The sequence below is a fragment of the Chaetura pelagica genome, unplaced genomic scaffold (assembly GCF_000747805.2).
Source record: "Chaetura pelagica isolate M959 unplaced genomic scaffold, ChaPel_1.0 scaffold53, whole genome shotgun sequence".
NCBI classification, from domain to species: Eukaryota; Metazoa; Chordata; class Aves; order Apodiformes; family Apodidae; genus Chaetura; species Chaetura pelagica.
Window position 1 is genome coordinate 2,873,532 of NW_009952880.1, and position 13,177 is coordinate 2,886,708.

The following is a 13,177-nucleotide window of genomic DNA, read 5'->3' on the forward strand; positions in this document are numbered from 1 at the left end:
ACTCTTTCCGTTGTTTTGTTACTCCTATTTTTAATAATTACTTGCGAACTGCTGTGATTCAAGAGCTTTAGAATTTCCCTTCAAGCAAAGGGAAGCCCAGTTTCACAAGAACAGGGCCTTCCTCCACAGCAATACCTGCACCTTCCAGCAGTCCCAGTCTTCGGCTGCAGGTGGTGTTTGTCACACTGCAAGCCCAGGCTCATTACGGACACTGCCAAGGGACTGACACGTACACTGTACTTACTGGGATCACACCCAGCTGCTGTTCACATGGGTTAGCTTCTCACTCATTCTATCACTGGGATACTTCAAAAGCTAAAGGATATTTGGAAAAAAAAAATAATTAAAAATTAAAAAATAAAGCCTACTAAAAAAAAAAGCTACTACAAATTATAAAAAACACCGAGTTTACATAAAACCAGAGAACATAAAACAAACCATTAACACCTAGAACTAAAAATGATAAATATCTTATCTACAATATAAAATTAAACCATTTTGCTACTGACATAAATGGGTAGATAGAATTCAGCCTGAAGAACTGAAATCGTACAAACAGTAAGCTTGTTTCTGTATGAATACAACATTAGAAGGAGAGATTACTGGGTTTTGGTTAGAGGCCTGCTGGTTTTTAGGCTGTGGTTTTCCTTGATTCTCGTCAGGAACTTAGGTTAATCAACTAATGTCTTATAAGTCCCATAAAACATCTGTTTAAGTCATTTATTTACTCATGTCCAAGTGAGCTGCTTGCTCTTTCAAAGGGAAGAAGTTTAAACAGAAACTGCAGTGCACCAAAGGAAAAAGTCATTAAACAGTTGAGAAAAGCAAAGTTTTTTAAAACATAGAAAACTATCAGAAGTTAATCAAGGTGTGTTTTAACAAACGGACCAATCTCTTCCTGACTTATGCCCTGGTACATATGCATTTGGGTTTTTTTAGACTGCTCAACAGTCTAAAAAAAACTCATCATGGTTGTTCAAAAGCCATTAGTACACTTCAAATATTGCCTCACCCTAAGTAAAAATGCATCATTACATTTGTGCATTTAAATTTTCCGTTGCCCCATTCACGCATTGGTATAATGTATTTTCCTGGCAATACTAAGTTTCATAACTCATTTCACAGTACATGGATTCATGCTTATTCCCATGGAAACCCTGAGGGCCACAGGCGCCACAGAATCACTTCCTTGTAGAAACATTTCCATAAGGCAGCCCCAGGATTTCAATCGTGTGAGCAGCGGGGTATTAGACGTGATTAGCACACAGGTAGGTGGCAGCGACAGGGCTGTAATAAGATCAACATCCGAAATTCTGCTAGTCGTAAGTGGGACAGAGCCTTTCCTCGGGAATATTTTGTGCATTTTTTCTCCTATTTCACAAATCTGACTGAACAAAAACCTTTTGAAAACATCCAGTACTTTAGGCAATTTCTGCAAATTGCCAGTATGATTTATTTTTATTATTGTTAATTAATTCATTACCTAACCATCATTTCAAGAATGAAAGCAGATAATACACTCCTTTAGAGCACAACATATGGAAATTATATAGAAGCAGTAAAAGCAGACACAGCTTCAACATTTTCCACTCGATACATCAGAGTCTTCCACTTATACTTCAACATACAGTCAATATGTTCTGTGTATTGTTCAAGTATTCACAATACTCACTGAGCTAGTAATGTACTTGCAAGTAAAAGGTTTTCTCTTCAGCATCAACTTACAGCAACTTCCTATAAAGATACATAAAGATGACAACAAAAAGCAGCAGTAGCAAATTTTATTTAACATTTAGTTTTTAATCAGATTGTGCCACGATGTTTTTATTTTGAAGCTGAAGAAAAACTGCAAGACAATTACCCTTATCTGTTTGACATTCAAAAATTAATAAAATAGGGCAGACCTTGAGAAGAAGGAGGGAGCAAGGACTGATCTGAAACTAATGATCTTTTCCAAAGACCATACACTGCTCGACAGAACTGGAATACATATACTATTTAAGGGTGTGTCTTAAAAATCATGACTTCCATATGTATTCAACTGACGCTTCCAAGTAACCAGTAAAATCCCTACTGGACATTACTTCCATGTCACTTTAACAATTTATGAGCTCTTGTGCAACAATTTTTTCCACATTCAAGCACTTATCCTTTGTGGCAAGTATGTGCTACAGGGCTGCAACAGAGACAGATCCTCCTAGTAACAGGTAGTGCAATCCAGAGAACCAAGCCTGTCCGATACTCAGTTTTTCTGCCAACTTCAAGTAAAAAACTGAGGAAAAGACATGAAAGTCAGTTATTGCTGGTAAACTTCAGCTTCTTCATCTTTCAAATAGAAGACTTGTCTTCATATCACCCTCTGAACACAGCCATGTGAAAACCACTTCCAGTAGAGCTCCATTTCTAGTAACAGCTACTGTGACAGTGAGATTAAAAAAAACAGTTAATTTTAACACCAAAAGCATCCAACTGATAAGGCAGTATGGCTTTCAGATTGCTCCCAAGAAATGATATGGTAGCTGCAGTAAATACCCTATATGTTATCTGAAATTTAAAAAGCTTCAAAACAGGTAATTTACTTGCATTGACAGTAATGTATGAGTAAAAAACTGAGTATAAAATGCTCAAAACTCATCCCTACGTTACTGAAGAATTTAATCAATGAGATTGCTACTTTTCCTCAGATATGCACTAAAAAAAACCCATATATTGACAAGAAGTGACTTACAGCTCCAATTAAGATCATAAACACCAAATGGGCATGACACTTAGTTGACATGAATAGGTATGTATATTGTGTATTGTACAGATAGGGGCTCCATGGAACAGAAGGATGAGCAGCAAATGGACTGCAAAGGAGGATACAACATTTAAGCAGAACAAAGGAAGAGATGGACAAGCTCACAGCAACATTCTAATCGTCCTTTTCCAGAAGACCAGATATTTACAACAGAGAATCAGCCTGTTATTGCACATATACAGCAAAATTCAGGTGCATCTTCAAACAGTGAGTAAATCTGCCTATCATCTTTAAATTAGATTTAGCCAAAAAAAATTTACAAAATGCTTATCTGAAATAACTATCCGCATACAAGTCATTCAGGACCACTCCCAAGGTTATTATTCTTAAAGAACCTTGTGTATGCATGCTACAAAAGACATTATCAAGTCATACTGTCTTTGTTTTGCATTCTTGATATCATATTATTGAATAATCTTACAAAACATTAACAAGAATATTTATTACATTAACCATTTTTTTACTTTCCCTTAATGTGATAGCATTATATTATGTGGTAACACAACTGTATTGCTAAGCATTGTTATTAAAGCAGGTATTATATCCATGTAATCTTAATGCTGGCTTAAGAATAAAACAATAAGAACAGCATGCTCAAAACTCTACCATCACTGAGAATGTATTCTGAGCATGTATGTAAATATGGATATATAACAAAGCAATGTTTTACAAAGACTAAGAAAAAACAAGACTTGTTCCTGTTCTTACAAGGCCTCTAGTAAGGTTTCTAAGATTTCTTTAAAAGGTGAAAGAAAAAGTCCTAAGACAGAACATAGAAGATCTTTCTTTTATACCTACCAAAAATGGCCTTTCAGTATTTGTACCTAGTGTTTTTCTACCCATGGCCTGATTTAACTTCTGTGCTTCCCTTCAACTACATCATGCTGCATATCAGAGGTCTAATTTTGTTACAATAAAGTGAAAACCAAAGAATATGTAACAAGGTTTCAGTGTGCAAGGGGATGTGATGCATTGTCTCAGCAACACAGCCACCAATTGTTTCTTCTGCATTCACAGATATCCAGGCCAAATTTAAAAACAAAATAAAAAACACAGTTAATGCTTATTATCTCATTTTTTCTGATATAACATTTTAAACATTAAAATGTAGTAAGTTATTTGAAACATATTTGGTGGAAATACTCTTTTCCTTGGTATTAACACAGCTAAATAGGTATCACAAGAGCATAATTTACTGTTTTCAACAGCTATGCAAACATAACTACAAGGCAAGAGGCCAGTCTGATATGCAAAACAGGAACAAAAAAATAATGAGAAGCATAAGTGTTAACGACAGTAGTGTAGAGGGCAACACACTTCTCCTTGCACCCAGAAAAAAAAAAAAAAAAAAAGCTGTTTTGAAGTAGTATTTTCCCCTTCAATTCTTGAAGTGTAACACTGCTCAACACATTTAAACTACCTCCACATTTGGATTAACTCCTTTTGTCAGCACACTGGTTTCATGACATGAAGTGATACCAGATGTTCTAGTTTTTAATGCCTCACTAGAGTACACTTACTGTGACACTTAGTGGATGCTGAGTGCACCAATGCACTCTTAAAAATCATTGAAAGTTTGTGCTCTGTAGGCAAGTATACTTGCTATCCCTTGACAAGACACACTGAAATTTTAATCCTCAGACCACCATGACATGGGTACTTTACCTGTTTCATGTTAAGAAATCTCAAATGATAGTGTCTATATTTAAGAATGAAATCAACAGCAAGAACAAGAGTTCACAATTAAAAAAAAAAACAAAATAACAAAACAGATCTCTCCCTTGTTGGAAGAAACAACTCATAGAGGAGAGCTGAAGGAACCTTAAGTCAGCAAAACAGTAACAACAAAATAAAAAACAACAAACAGATTTTCTTTATTTTGGTTTAAACAGAAATGTGCCAATGTAAAGAGGTAAAAAGAACACAGAAAACATGTAAGATTCTTGGCACACTTCATTCAACTCCTTACCAGTTTGATTTGTGCCACTGTTACTCTGGTAACAGACAAAGCTAATTCATAAAATCCAGCAGGTCAGACACTGTGGGTCATTTTCCACAGAGTGCTATTAACTGTCCTGCTGACCTGCTGAAGTGTTACGAGCAAGGATGCCAGCCGGGGGAAGAAAGGTGAGAAAGCCAACATGATGTGATGCCTCAGAACTTCCCTGGCACTTCACTAAGCCTGAAAAATTGGAAGACTTATATATATATTCCAAGGAAGTTCTTCCCCTCTCAACTAATAAACATCAGTGATTTCTCTTCTTAATGTAAGCATGGATTGCATGTCAGAAATTCTTCTCTAGATTATATTCATGCACCTCATTTTATCTGAAGATTAATAACAATATGTACATAACACCCAACTAATAGGAAATGCTTCCGTATTCCCTGTGGTTTAAGGTATCCATGAACACAACAAGCTAGTATTCCATTCACACACCAACCCACGGTGTCAGCTTAACCTGACCTAAATTTTTAGGGAAACATGTCAAGGAAAAGTCAAAGAGACTAAAATTCAACTTAAATTTCCATTCAGACTCCACTGGAGGACACATCAAACACAGCCTGAAGGATGTTATACTTTACAGCTCTGCAGTGCCAAGTAACTGTACTGACAACATCAGGCAGAACACACAGACTGGGCATTTTTGCCAAGTCTTCAAAATAGGTGAAGGAGAAGGGAAGAAACCACAAGAAAAGCTAGGAAAATCACAATTTTCATAACTTGAGAAAATTACTAAGATTTTTAGCCAGTTCAATACATGCATCACTATTATTACCAACTTTAAAATGAGAGGTACTCAAATACTACAGAAATAGATTTGTTTTCCTCCAAAGAAGATCAAAATCTACCATTAAAAAAGTGCTTAAAAGAACATTTACGACATGAACCTTAAAAACTGATTTTCAGTAAACATGGTAACATTTTGCTTCATTTACTATGATCAGACAAATCACCCTAAACAGCTTCTCACCACCCAATAAGCTAACTAAGCCTTCCCCATTGACAGCTGAGGACATGATATCACATGTGTTTAGGACAAAAATCACTAGTAATATGAAAACAAGCATAAGCAACTTAAATACCACAAATGTGAGTGCAGTAACTATTGAAAAGCAGTTCAATAATAGGCTTTAGGGCTTTTTTATGTTTTGGTTTTTTTTTAAGGTAGACTCACAAGCTTGTATCTATGTTTAAAAAATTAATAAAATATCTTCTACACAGCATAGAGAATACAAACCATTAGGCACACTACATCATCACCAAATTAGGTATGATGTAATGAAACCAACAATAACAATCTTTGAGCAAATCAGTCATGTCTGAAACATCTACACTGCAGCCACACTGGTGTGAATATAAATGGCCTACAACTTCTAATAATGTTAATGACTTTTATGTTTTAGTGTATGTTTGCATTTAATTTAAATAAATTTACAAGGGTATCTTAAGCTTTTTCAAGTTCTAGAGAAAGTTTAAAATATACACCTAAAAGTATATTCAAAGACTCATAGAATTAAGTAGCCAGACCAGATATTACTCAGCAGTAGATCATCTTTAGTATTAACACTGCCTCTAACCCTCATCTCAGAGTTTGATGGTCTAAAGATGCAGGCACTGGTGAGAATATCCACACACAGAGGATTTGCAAAGAATGAAACAGTTTCCCAGTAACAACATATTTCCTGGTGACCATCTGAAGACAAACTTGATTAATAAAAAACACTTATTTTGCCTAGCAGCCAGCACACTTGCCTTGCTAAAAGATCCAGATCTCCCAACCCACAGCTGCTATTTTCCCAGAAGAAAGATTCCATGCTCCCACTATCTACATACTAGTGGTCAGACACGACCCACAATCCACCACATGAAGTAACTCTGGTTTTTAATATTTGTTCAATTTCTATATTAAATTTGCTTTCATGCTCATCTTGTAAAAATGTCTCTAATCCTAGCTGATCCTATGTTTCTGAATTATACATGAGTTTATCTCTGCTTTTACAGTTTTCTATCTTGCCTGGGACAACTACTAAAATTGTGAGAACTGCAGAAACATGCAGAGCAGGTCTTCTTAAGTACAATTTTAGACAGCCGAGTAGGGTTAGAAGTTTCACTACAAAAACATTTCTAGAAAAGTCTCCAAGCTTTGGTGGAAAATCAGAATCTCTTATTAGGACGACACCATTTTTCCAGTACTTCCCCCAGTAGACAATTTAAAAACTGGAGAATCTGCATGTTGCTTCCTTATACAAAACCAAACTCTGCACATCTGAGGAATAAGCTTACCAAAGAGTCCAAATTTGCAAGATGAGGCTACGTAGCAAAGGGAAACTAGTCTGTAAAGGAAGAGGAGCAACCAAAGTTCCCCAACACTCTACAACCATCCACCTGCTACTTCCAGCGAACCATGTAACACTGAGCCTCAACAATGGTATCATACATATGATTACTTTGTTGAAAATAACACAAATATTGCAAAAAAGTGAAGGCCAAAGAGTCACTACAAACAATGTTACCCTGAAAACTTCCATCACAATAATGCAGCAAACTGTAAATCAAGACTTTTTAATGACAAATTAATTTGCTCCATCTGCTCTCCTGGGCACAGCACAATTAACTTTAGTACCAGTTTCTTTGACCTCTTTGCCTCATTTATTTGCATTGCTGTAAGAAAGAAAGGATGCAAAGTTACTACAGAGTAAACAGTTGGCACTCATACAGTTAAAGGCTACAGCATTGTGCTTATGTGAAATGTAAAAAAGACCAAATAAAAATGCAAGTGCAGAATAATAATTTTGAATAATATCTTACAATTTGAGGGATAATAAACATCAGGAAATGCAACTAATCATGTTTGCTCATTACACTCTCTTCTATGGTTATAATGGCTCTTATTTAAAATAGCAGATGCAAGAAATCCAAGTATCTTTATCACTAATCCAATAAGCACAAAATTAACATAGTATTTCCTTTTCGCTCTCTAATTTGAAATTTTCCACTAGAAGACAAAAACATAGTGGTGTTCTGAAGAAAACAGCAATGTTCTGCAAGCGGGTTTGTATCTGAAATCCTGTACAACAGGGTAGTGCTTCATGACACATCAGTAACATTGAAGAAAAACTTAATATTTTTGTTGTTGTTGTTACAGTATCTTTGTTGAGTAATGCAGATCCCAAACGAATACAAGACAAACAATTAAAAAAAGAGAGATCAAGTTTGTTAGCTTTAAGGATGCAAACACCAAGATATAAAAAAAACCTGAGCCAATTGTTCTTGTGATTCCCTGAAAAGGTTACATCAATACAGCTGCCTGTAAGTCAAAAATATGGCACACCAACCACACTCACAGAAAATACACAATTTTGAGAGATAGCTACAAATGTTTAAGGTATACAATTGAAGTTTGAATGTCAGACTTTAAGATCAGGTTTTTAAAAACAAGAAAAATGCAAATATTTAGAAACCAAACCTTCTATGTTGCTTTTCTGCAAGAAACAGCACAGCACAAGAATCTTTTCATAGCTTAACACATAAGGTCACATGAATGGATGGGCAGGTACTCAAAAAACTGCCACATCTTCAGCTAAACTGAAATTTTCTTTCCATTGAAAGGAAGGAATAACAACTCCTAATGTTCTAAAATCCATCAGCTTTCAGTTCAAAATCCACTGCACCATACTGAAGGAAAATAACATGTCAATGAACCAAATTTGTTTAATTTCAGCAGCTGAATTCCAAAAAATTTAGCCCCCACTAAATAATTTCTAGAAATACAATGAACAAAAATCTGCCAACACCTCTTGCGGGGGAGGGAGAGAGAAAAAAAGGTAAGCAAATGATGGCACTGCTTTACATTTACTTCAGACAGTGTGTAATAATTATGACCCCTTTAGAGGAATAACCTGACAGTGGCTTTTGAGTTCTCTGCTATGAAGGGAGATACAACTGTGAAACTGAAAATCTAGTAAGCTTATCAGCACTGAAGAAACAACTCACAAAGCCATGCACAACCAATGTAAATCACACTCATTAATTTTGTCAGAAACATAAAAGTGTAACATGGTTCTCTTAGATATCTGGACTTCACCATCTGCAGAAAAAAATCAGAATGGCCTCCAGCAAGAGTAGTAAAAGCTAGACATTACAACACCTGCTGTATCTCTTGCTACTTCTCCATTCAACAGGAAAAAGGGAAAGGACAATACGATGCACATGAGCAACTGGGAAGAAAGTCTATATTCTTTCCTTCCACGCACTCCTCACACACACATACATCCCAGAGCTATGTTATCCTTTCTCTTTCATATGTGAAACAAAGGAAAGCACATTATATACCCCTTCCTTCAATGAAAGGGTGGACAGAGGCAAAAATGTATTACCTACAAGAGACAAGACATCCTAGGTGTCTGATGACAACCACTTCCAATCTGTGACATCCCTAAAATTAAACACAGTTGAAATCAATTGTGAATGCAGCTAGTACATCTGGAACTAGCTGCCTTGATCTACCACCAGGCAGGTGAGAATAGGCACAAGTCCCAGAATCAATAATAAACTGAAGTAATTTTTAGTCTTCATAAGTCTGAGTTCTGTCACGTTCTCAAACGGCAAAAGATGATCATGGGGTGATCTTAATGCAGTATTCCTTTGGAAACACAACCACAAAGCAGCTTGAATTGACCGCACCAGACAAGCATGTTCCAATGACACAAGACACTGAGTCAGTGCAGTTATTAGTCTAGTTCCCTATAGAATGAAAACTTATATGATGTCCATGCTCATATGGAAGTTCTTCCACCTACACATCTGAAATTGCTGGCAACTTTACTTAACTTTACACAGCTCTCTTGAATAAATAATTCTCAGAGGTTCCATGCAAGTAGATAGCTAAGCAGAGTAAGAACCTATTTAAAGCAACAGCTCACTGACTTTCTAAAAATGCCTTAATAAAGCAATCTATACAAGGTAAAAAAGCTTACAGTATTCCTAAATGAAGAAATAGCTTTAAGAAGGTGTGAGCCCTAATTAGATTCAAAAGCCTACTGCAAACCAAGCTGCAAGAACCTAGACGTGTTTTTCCCCCCAGTTCTTATATGAGAAGCATAAATTGTTCTTCTGTGATTGCAGATGGACACTCACTATAAAACTTTACTGTTTCTGAACTCTAGAAGGCATTTAAGAGTCTTTGTTAATCTCCTTGTAGTCATAATCATCATAGATGTGAGTGATCAGCTAAGACCAAAACATCCTATGCATGTGACCACCACTACTGTGAAAATAAGTTTTCTTTGGGCTACTTGAGTGGAGAGAACACAATGGAATCTCTATTCAAGTTTATACACAGGAAGCAAAGACAACAAAATGTGATGAATTGCACTCAATTTCTGATATTTTCCTTAGGAAGGTCAAATACAAAAAGTACAAGTTTCTAGTTGGCTGTTTTTTACCTTGCAATTTCTAATTTCTTAGAAAGACTAGACCACCTACATTGGGAACTGCTTTCACTACAGGTTTATTTATTAAGCACATATATTTTTTCTGATACACTGTTATACCAACAAAAGCTCAACGAAGAAACTGAAACGTGTGGGATACTTTGTTTGCCGAACCAACATAAACTGAACTACCACAGCACTATATGACAGCCTAAACCAGTGACATACTGGTACGCCCCATAATATGCAACTAAACCCGTTATCCGTTACAGTTGTATAAATTCTTGTATAGACTACACATCCCTACTTACTAGGGATGAGTCAGAGTCAACTGCAGAACAAGCATAGGCTGCCACTACTAACCTTTATTACTAAACTAACCCCAAACAAATCACAATATTGTCTTAAAAGAACAAGAGAAAACTCATTTCTATTAATCACGCACTCTAAATTGCAATACCCATTCAACTGAATAACTAGAAAACAATCAGTTCAAAAAAGAAAGCACCTCAAAGGTGCCTTATTTAATATCCTAAACATCAATGGCTCATAACCCACATGAAATCAGTGCCTTTTTCTGTTATAAGAGCAACTGGAGAGAGCAATTTTTGTTTGATATTGCAGCTGTTCCTTGCATTCCCGAGCTGGATGAAGGATACCACTCACTCTGCTTAATGCACCTTACACAAGACATTCCTAATTCAAAACTGCCAATATAACTGATTACATAGATAATTTCAGTACTAATCTCTCAAAACTGGATCAGAAATCAAAACCACATTCAAGTTATAAAAAATATAATAAAATACTTGGGATCTCATTATCATGTTGATAGAGCAGCTAGCCATAGGTAGCTCATTTGATGACTGAGACCTTAATTATCTAGCAGATAAACTGACAGAAAAAGGTAGACTTGTATTTTTCTCCTCCTTTCTGTCAAACTGTGAAGACTGGAAATCTACACTCACATTTAATTTCAGAAATATTTTATAAACAAGCATTCAGGTACTTCCATCAAATTATCAAGTATCTATAATGTGACACAGTTCCCATAGAATCACAGAGCAGTTTGGTTTGGAAGGGACCTTGAAGATTATTTAGCTCCAACCCTCCTGCATGGGCAGGGACACCTCCCACTAGATGAGGTTGCTCAAAGCCCCATCCAACCTGGCCTTGAACACTTCCAGTGACGAAGCATCCACAGCCTTCATGGGCAACCAGTCCCACTGCCTCATCACCCTCACACTAAGGAATCTTTTCTTTGTGTCTAACGTAAATCTCCTCTCGTCTAGTTTAAAACCATCACTCCTTTTCTTATCATGTAAGACATTTAGATCAGTTAAGATTTTGGAGAAGTTTTAGCAGAATTTCAGTGAGACATTCTGAAGACTTGGAACAGGAACCATTTGGTTTACAAAGAAAGAAAATTTATGTCAACTATTCTCTCCACCACAGGTGTCATGGAAGTTTGTGAACCACACTGTTATTGTCCTGGGAAGTTTTGTGCAAGATCCACTGGGAGACATCTCTCAGCAGGTGGAAAGGTGAAAGCTTTTCACTGTTCTCAGAAAGTTTCACTCTTCTTCCATACAGACTCCATGCAAGAGACAGCACTTGCTGTGCCAGAAGAAAACACAAGGGCAAGGAAGAAAAACGCACAAAGCAAAAAGCATCCATAGGTATTTGTTAGACTGTCAGAAGCAGACCAAGGTCACTCACAGGCAACATGAATGAACAATGCAGATTACACAGCTGATAGAGAGCAGTTTTGAAACTTCTGTTCTCTTGATTTGATTACTGCAGGAACAAAAGAAATCAAATTTAACCGCAGTTATTAAGGCAAAAACTGATAAAACAGCTTTTACACCCACAGAAATGGAATTAAAGGTACCAACCTGTATCCTGCTTTAAACTATTACCTCTTTTATTGTTCCCTCAACCTTGCTAATAAAAGTCACACACACACAACACTGTCCATCTGGTTCTAGCCTGCTTGCAACAGCAGCACTCTGCTGACAGCTGCTTTATTTTCAGGGCTACATTTCATGACTAGTCAGTTTTCATCACTCCTTGAAAATGCTGTGCACCAAAGCCACAGATACACAGCCAGGTGAACAGAGTACTGCAGAAATACTCATTAGCTCAAATTTTCTCTTTCATAAGAACCACTATACACAAATAAGTCATTCTTCCTCTTCCCAAACACTTACTACATTTCACAATAATGACTGGGCACCATCACTGATAAACACCAGGTAGACCTTCAAGCTTGCCCCAAAATGACGATCTGACTTCTTATTACCAGCACACTGACTCGCCTTCATGCTTCAGCTGCAGTGTTCCAATGATACTTAGGAAAGACCATGAAAAGTAGCAATGTCTCTATCCTTAAAAGGTTTAAGTAACTGCTTTTTCCCCACTTTACGTCACTGTGTGAGACATAAACAATGAGACAAAAACAGCCAGCAGCAAAGCCAAGAACCTGCTTCAACACACATTCTTCAGCTCAAGGTCTGCAAGGATTGCTTTTATTAGGATGGCTTCATTCCCTGGTAAATCCCTTCAATCCGCTGTTTTATTTTATTTCGTATTAATAAAACACAGTAGGTGTTAGCAGTTCTAACAGAGAAGACAAAAAGCACAATGGATGAAAGGAAAACCCAGTGTCCACTATCTCTTATACCTGTGTAGCTTTCAGCAGTCTGAGCTATTAAAGGCGTTAACAGAAAACCTGGGCACTAGGACAGTTTCGCTGAAGGAAGAAAAGGGATATTTAAAAGCAATTAATGCCTGCCCTACCCCGGCCTTCGCTTCCACACGGGAAGGACTAACTCCCCTCCCCGAGAACGAGCACAGCGGTGGCCTGGCCACGGGTCAGGTCGCTCAGCAGGAGACTGAAGCCGCCCCTGCCCATCGGGTCGCCACGGCGACCCCGGAGCC

General features: G+C 37.0%; 1 protein-coding gene across 1 annotated transcript in view; it reads right to left on the reverse strand.

The window, feature by feature from the left end:
• Nucleotides 1-13,177, reverse strand: part of EIF3H (eukaryotic translation initiation factor 3, subunit H) — a 90,579-nt gene that overhangs the window by 76,728 nt on the left and 674 nt on the right. The window lies entirely within an intron of this gene.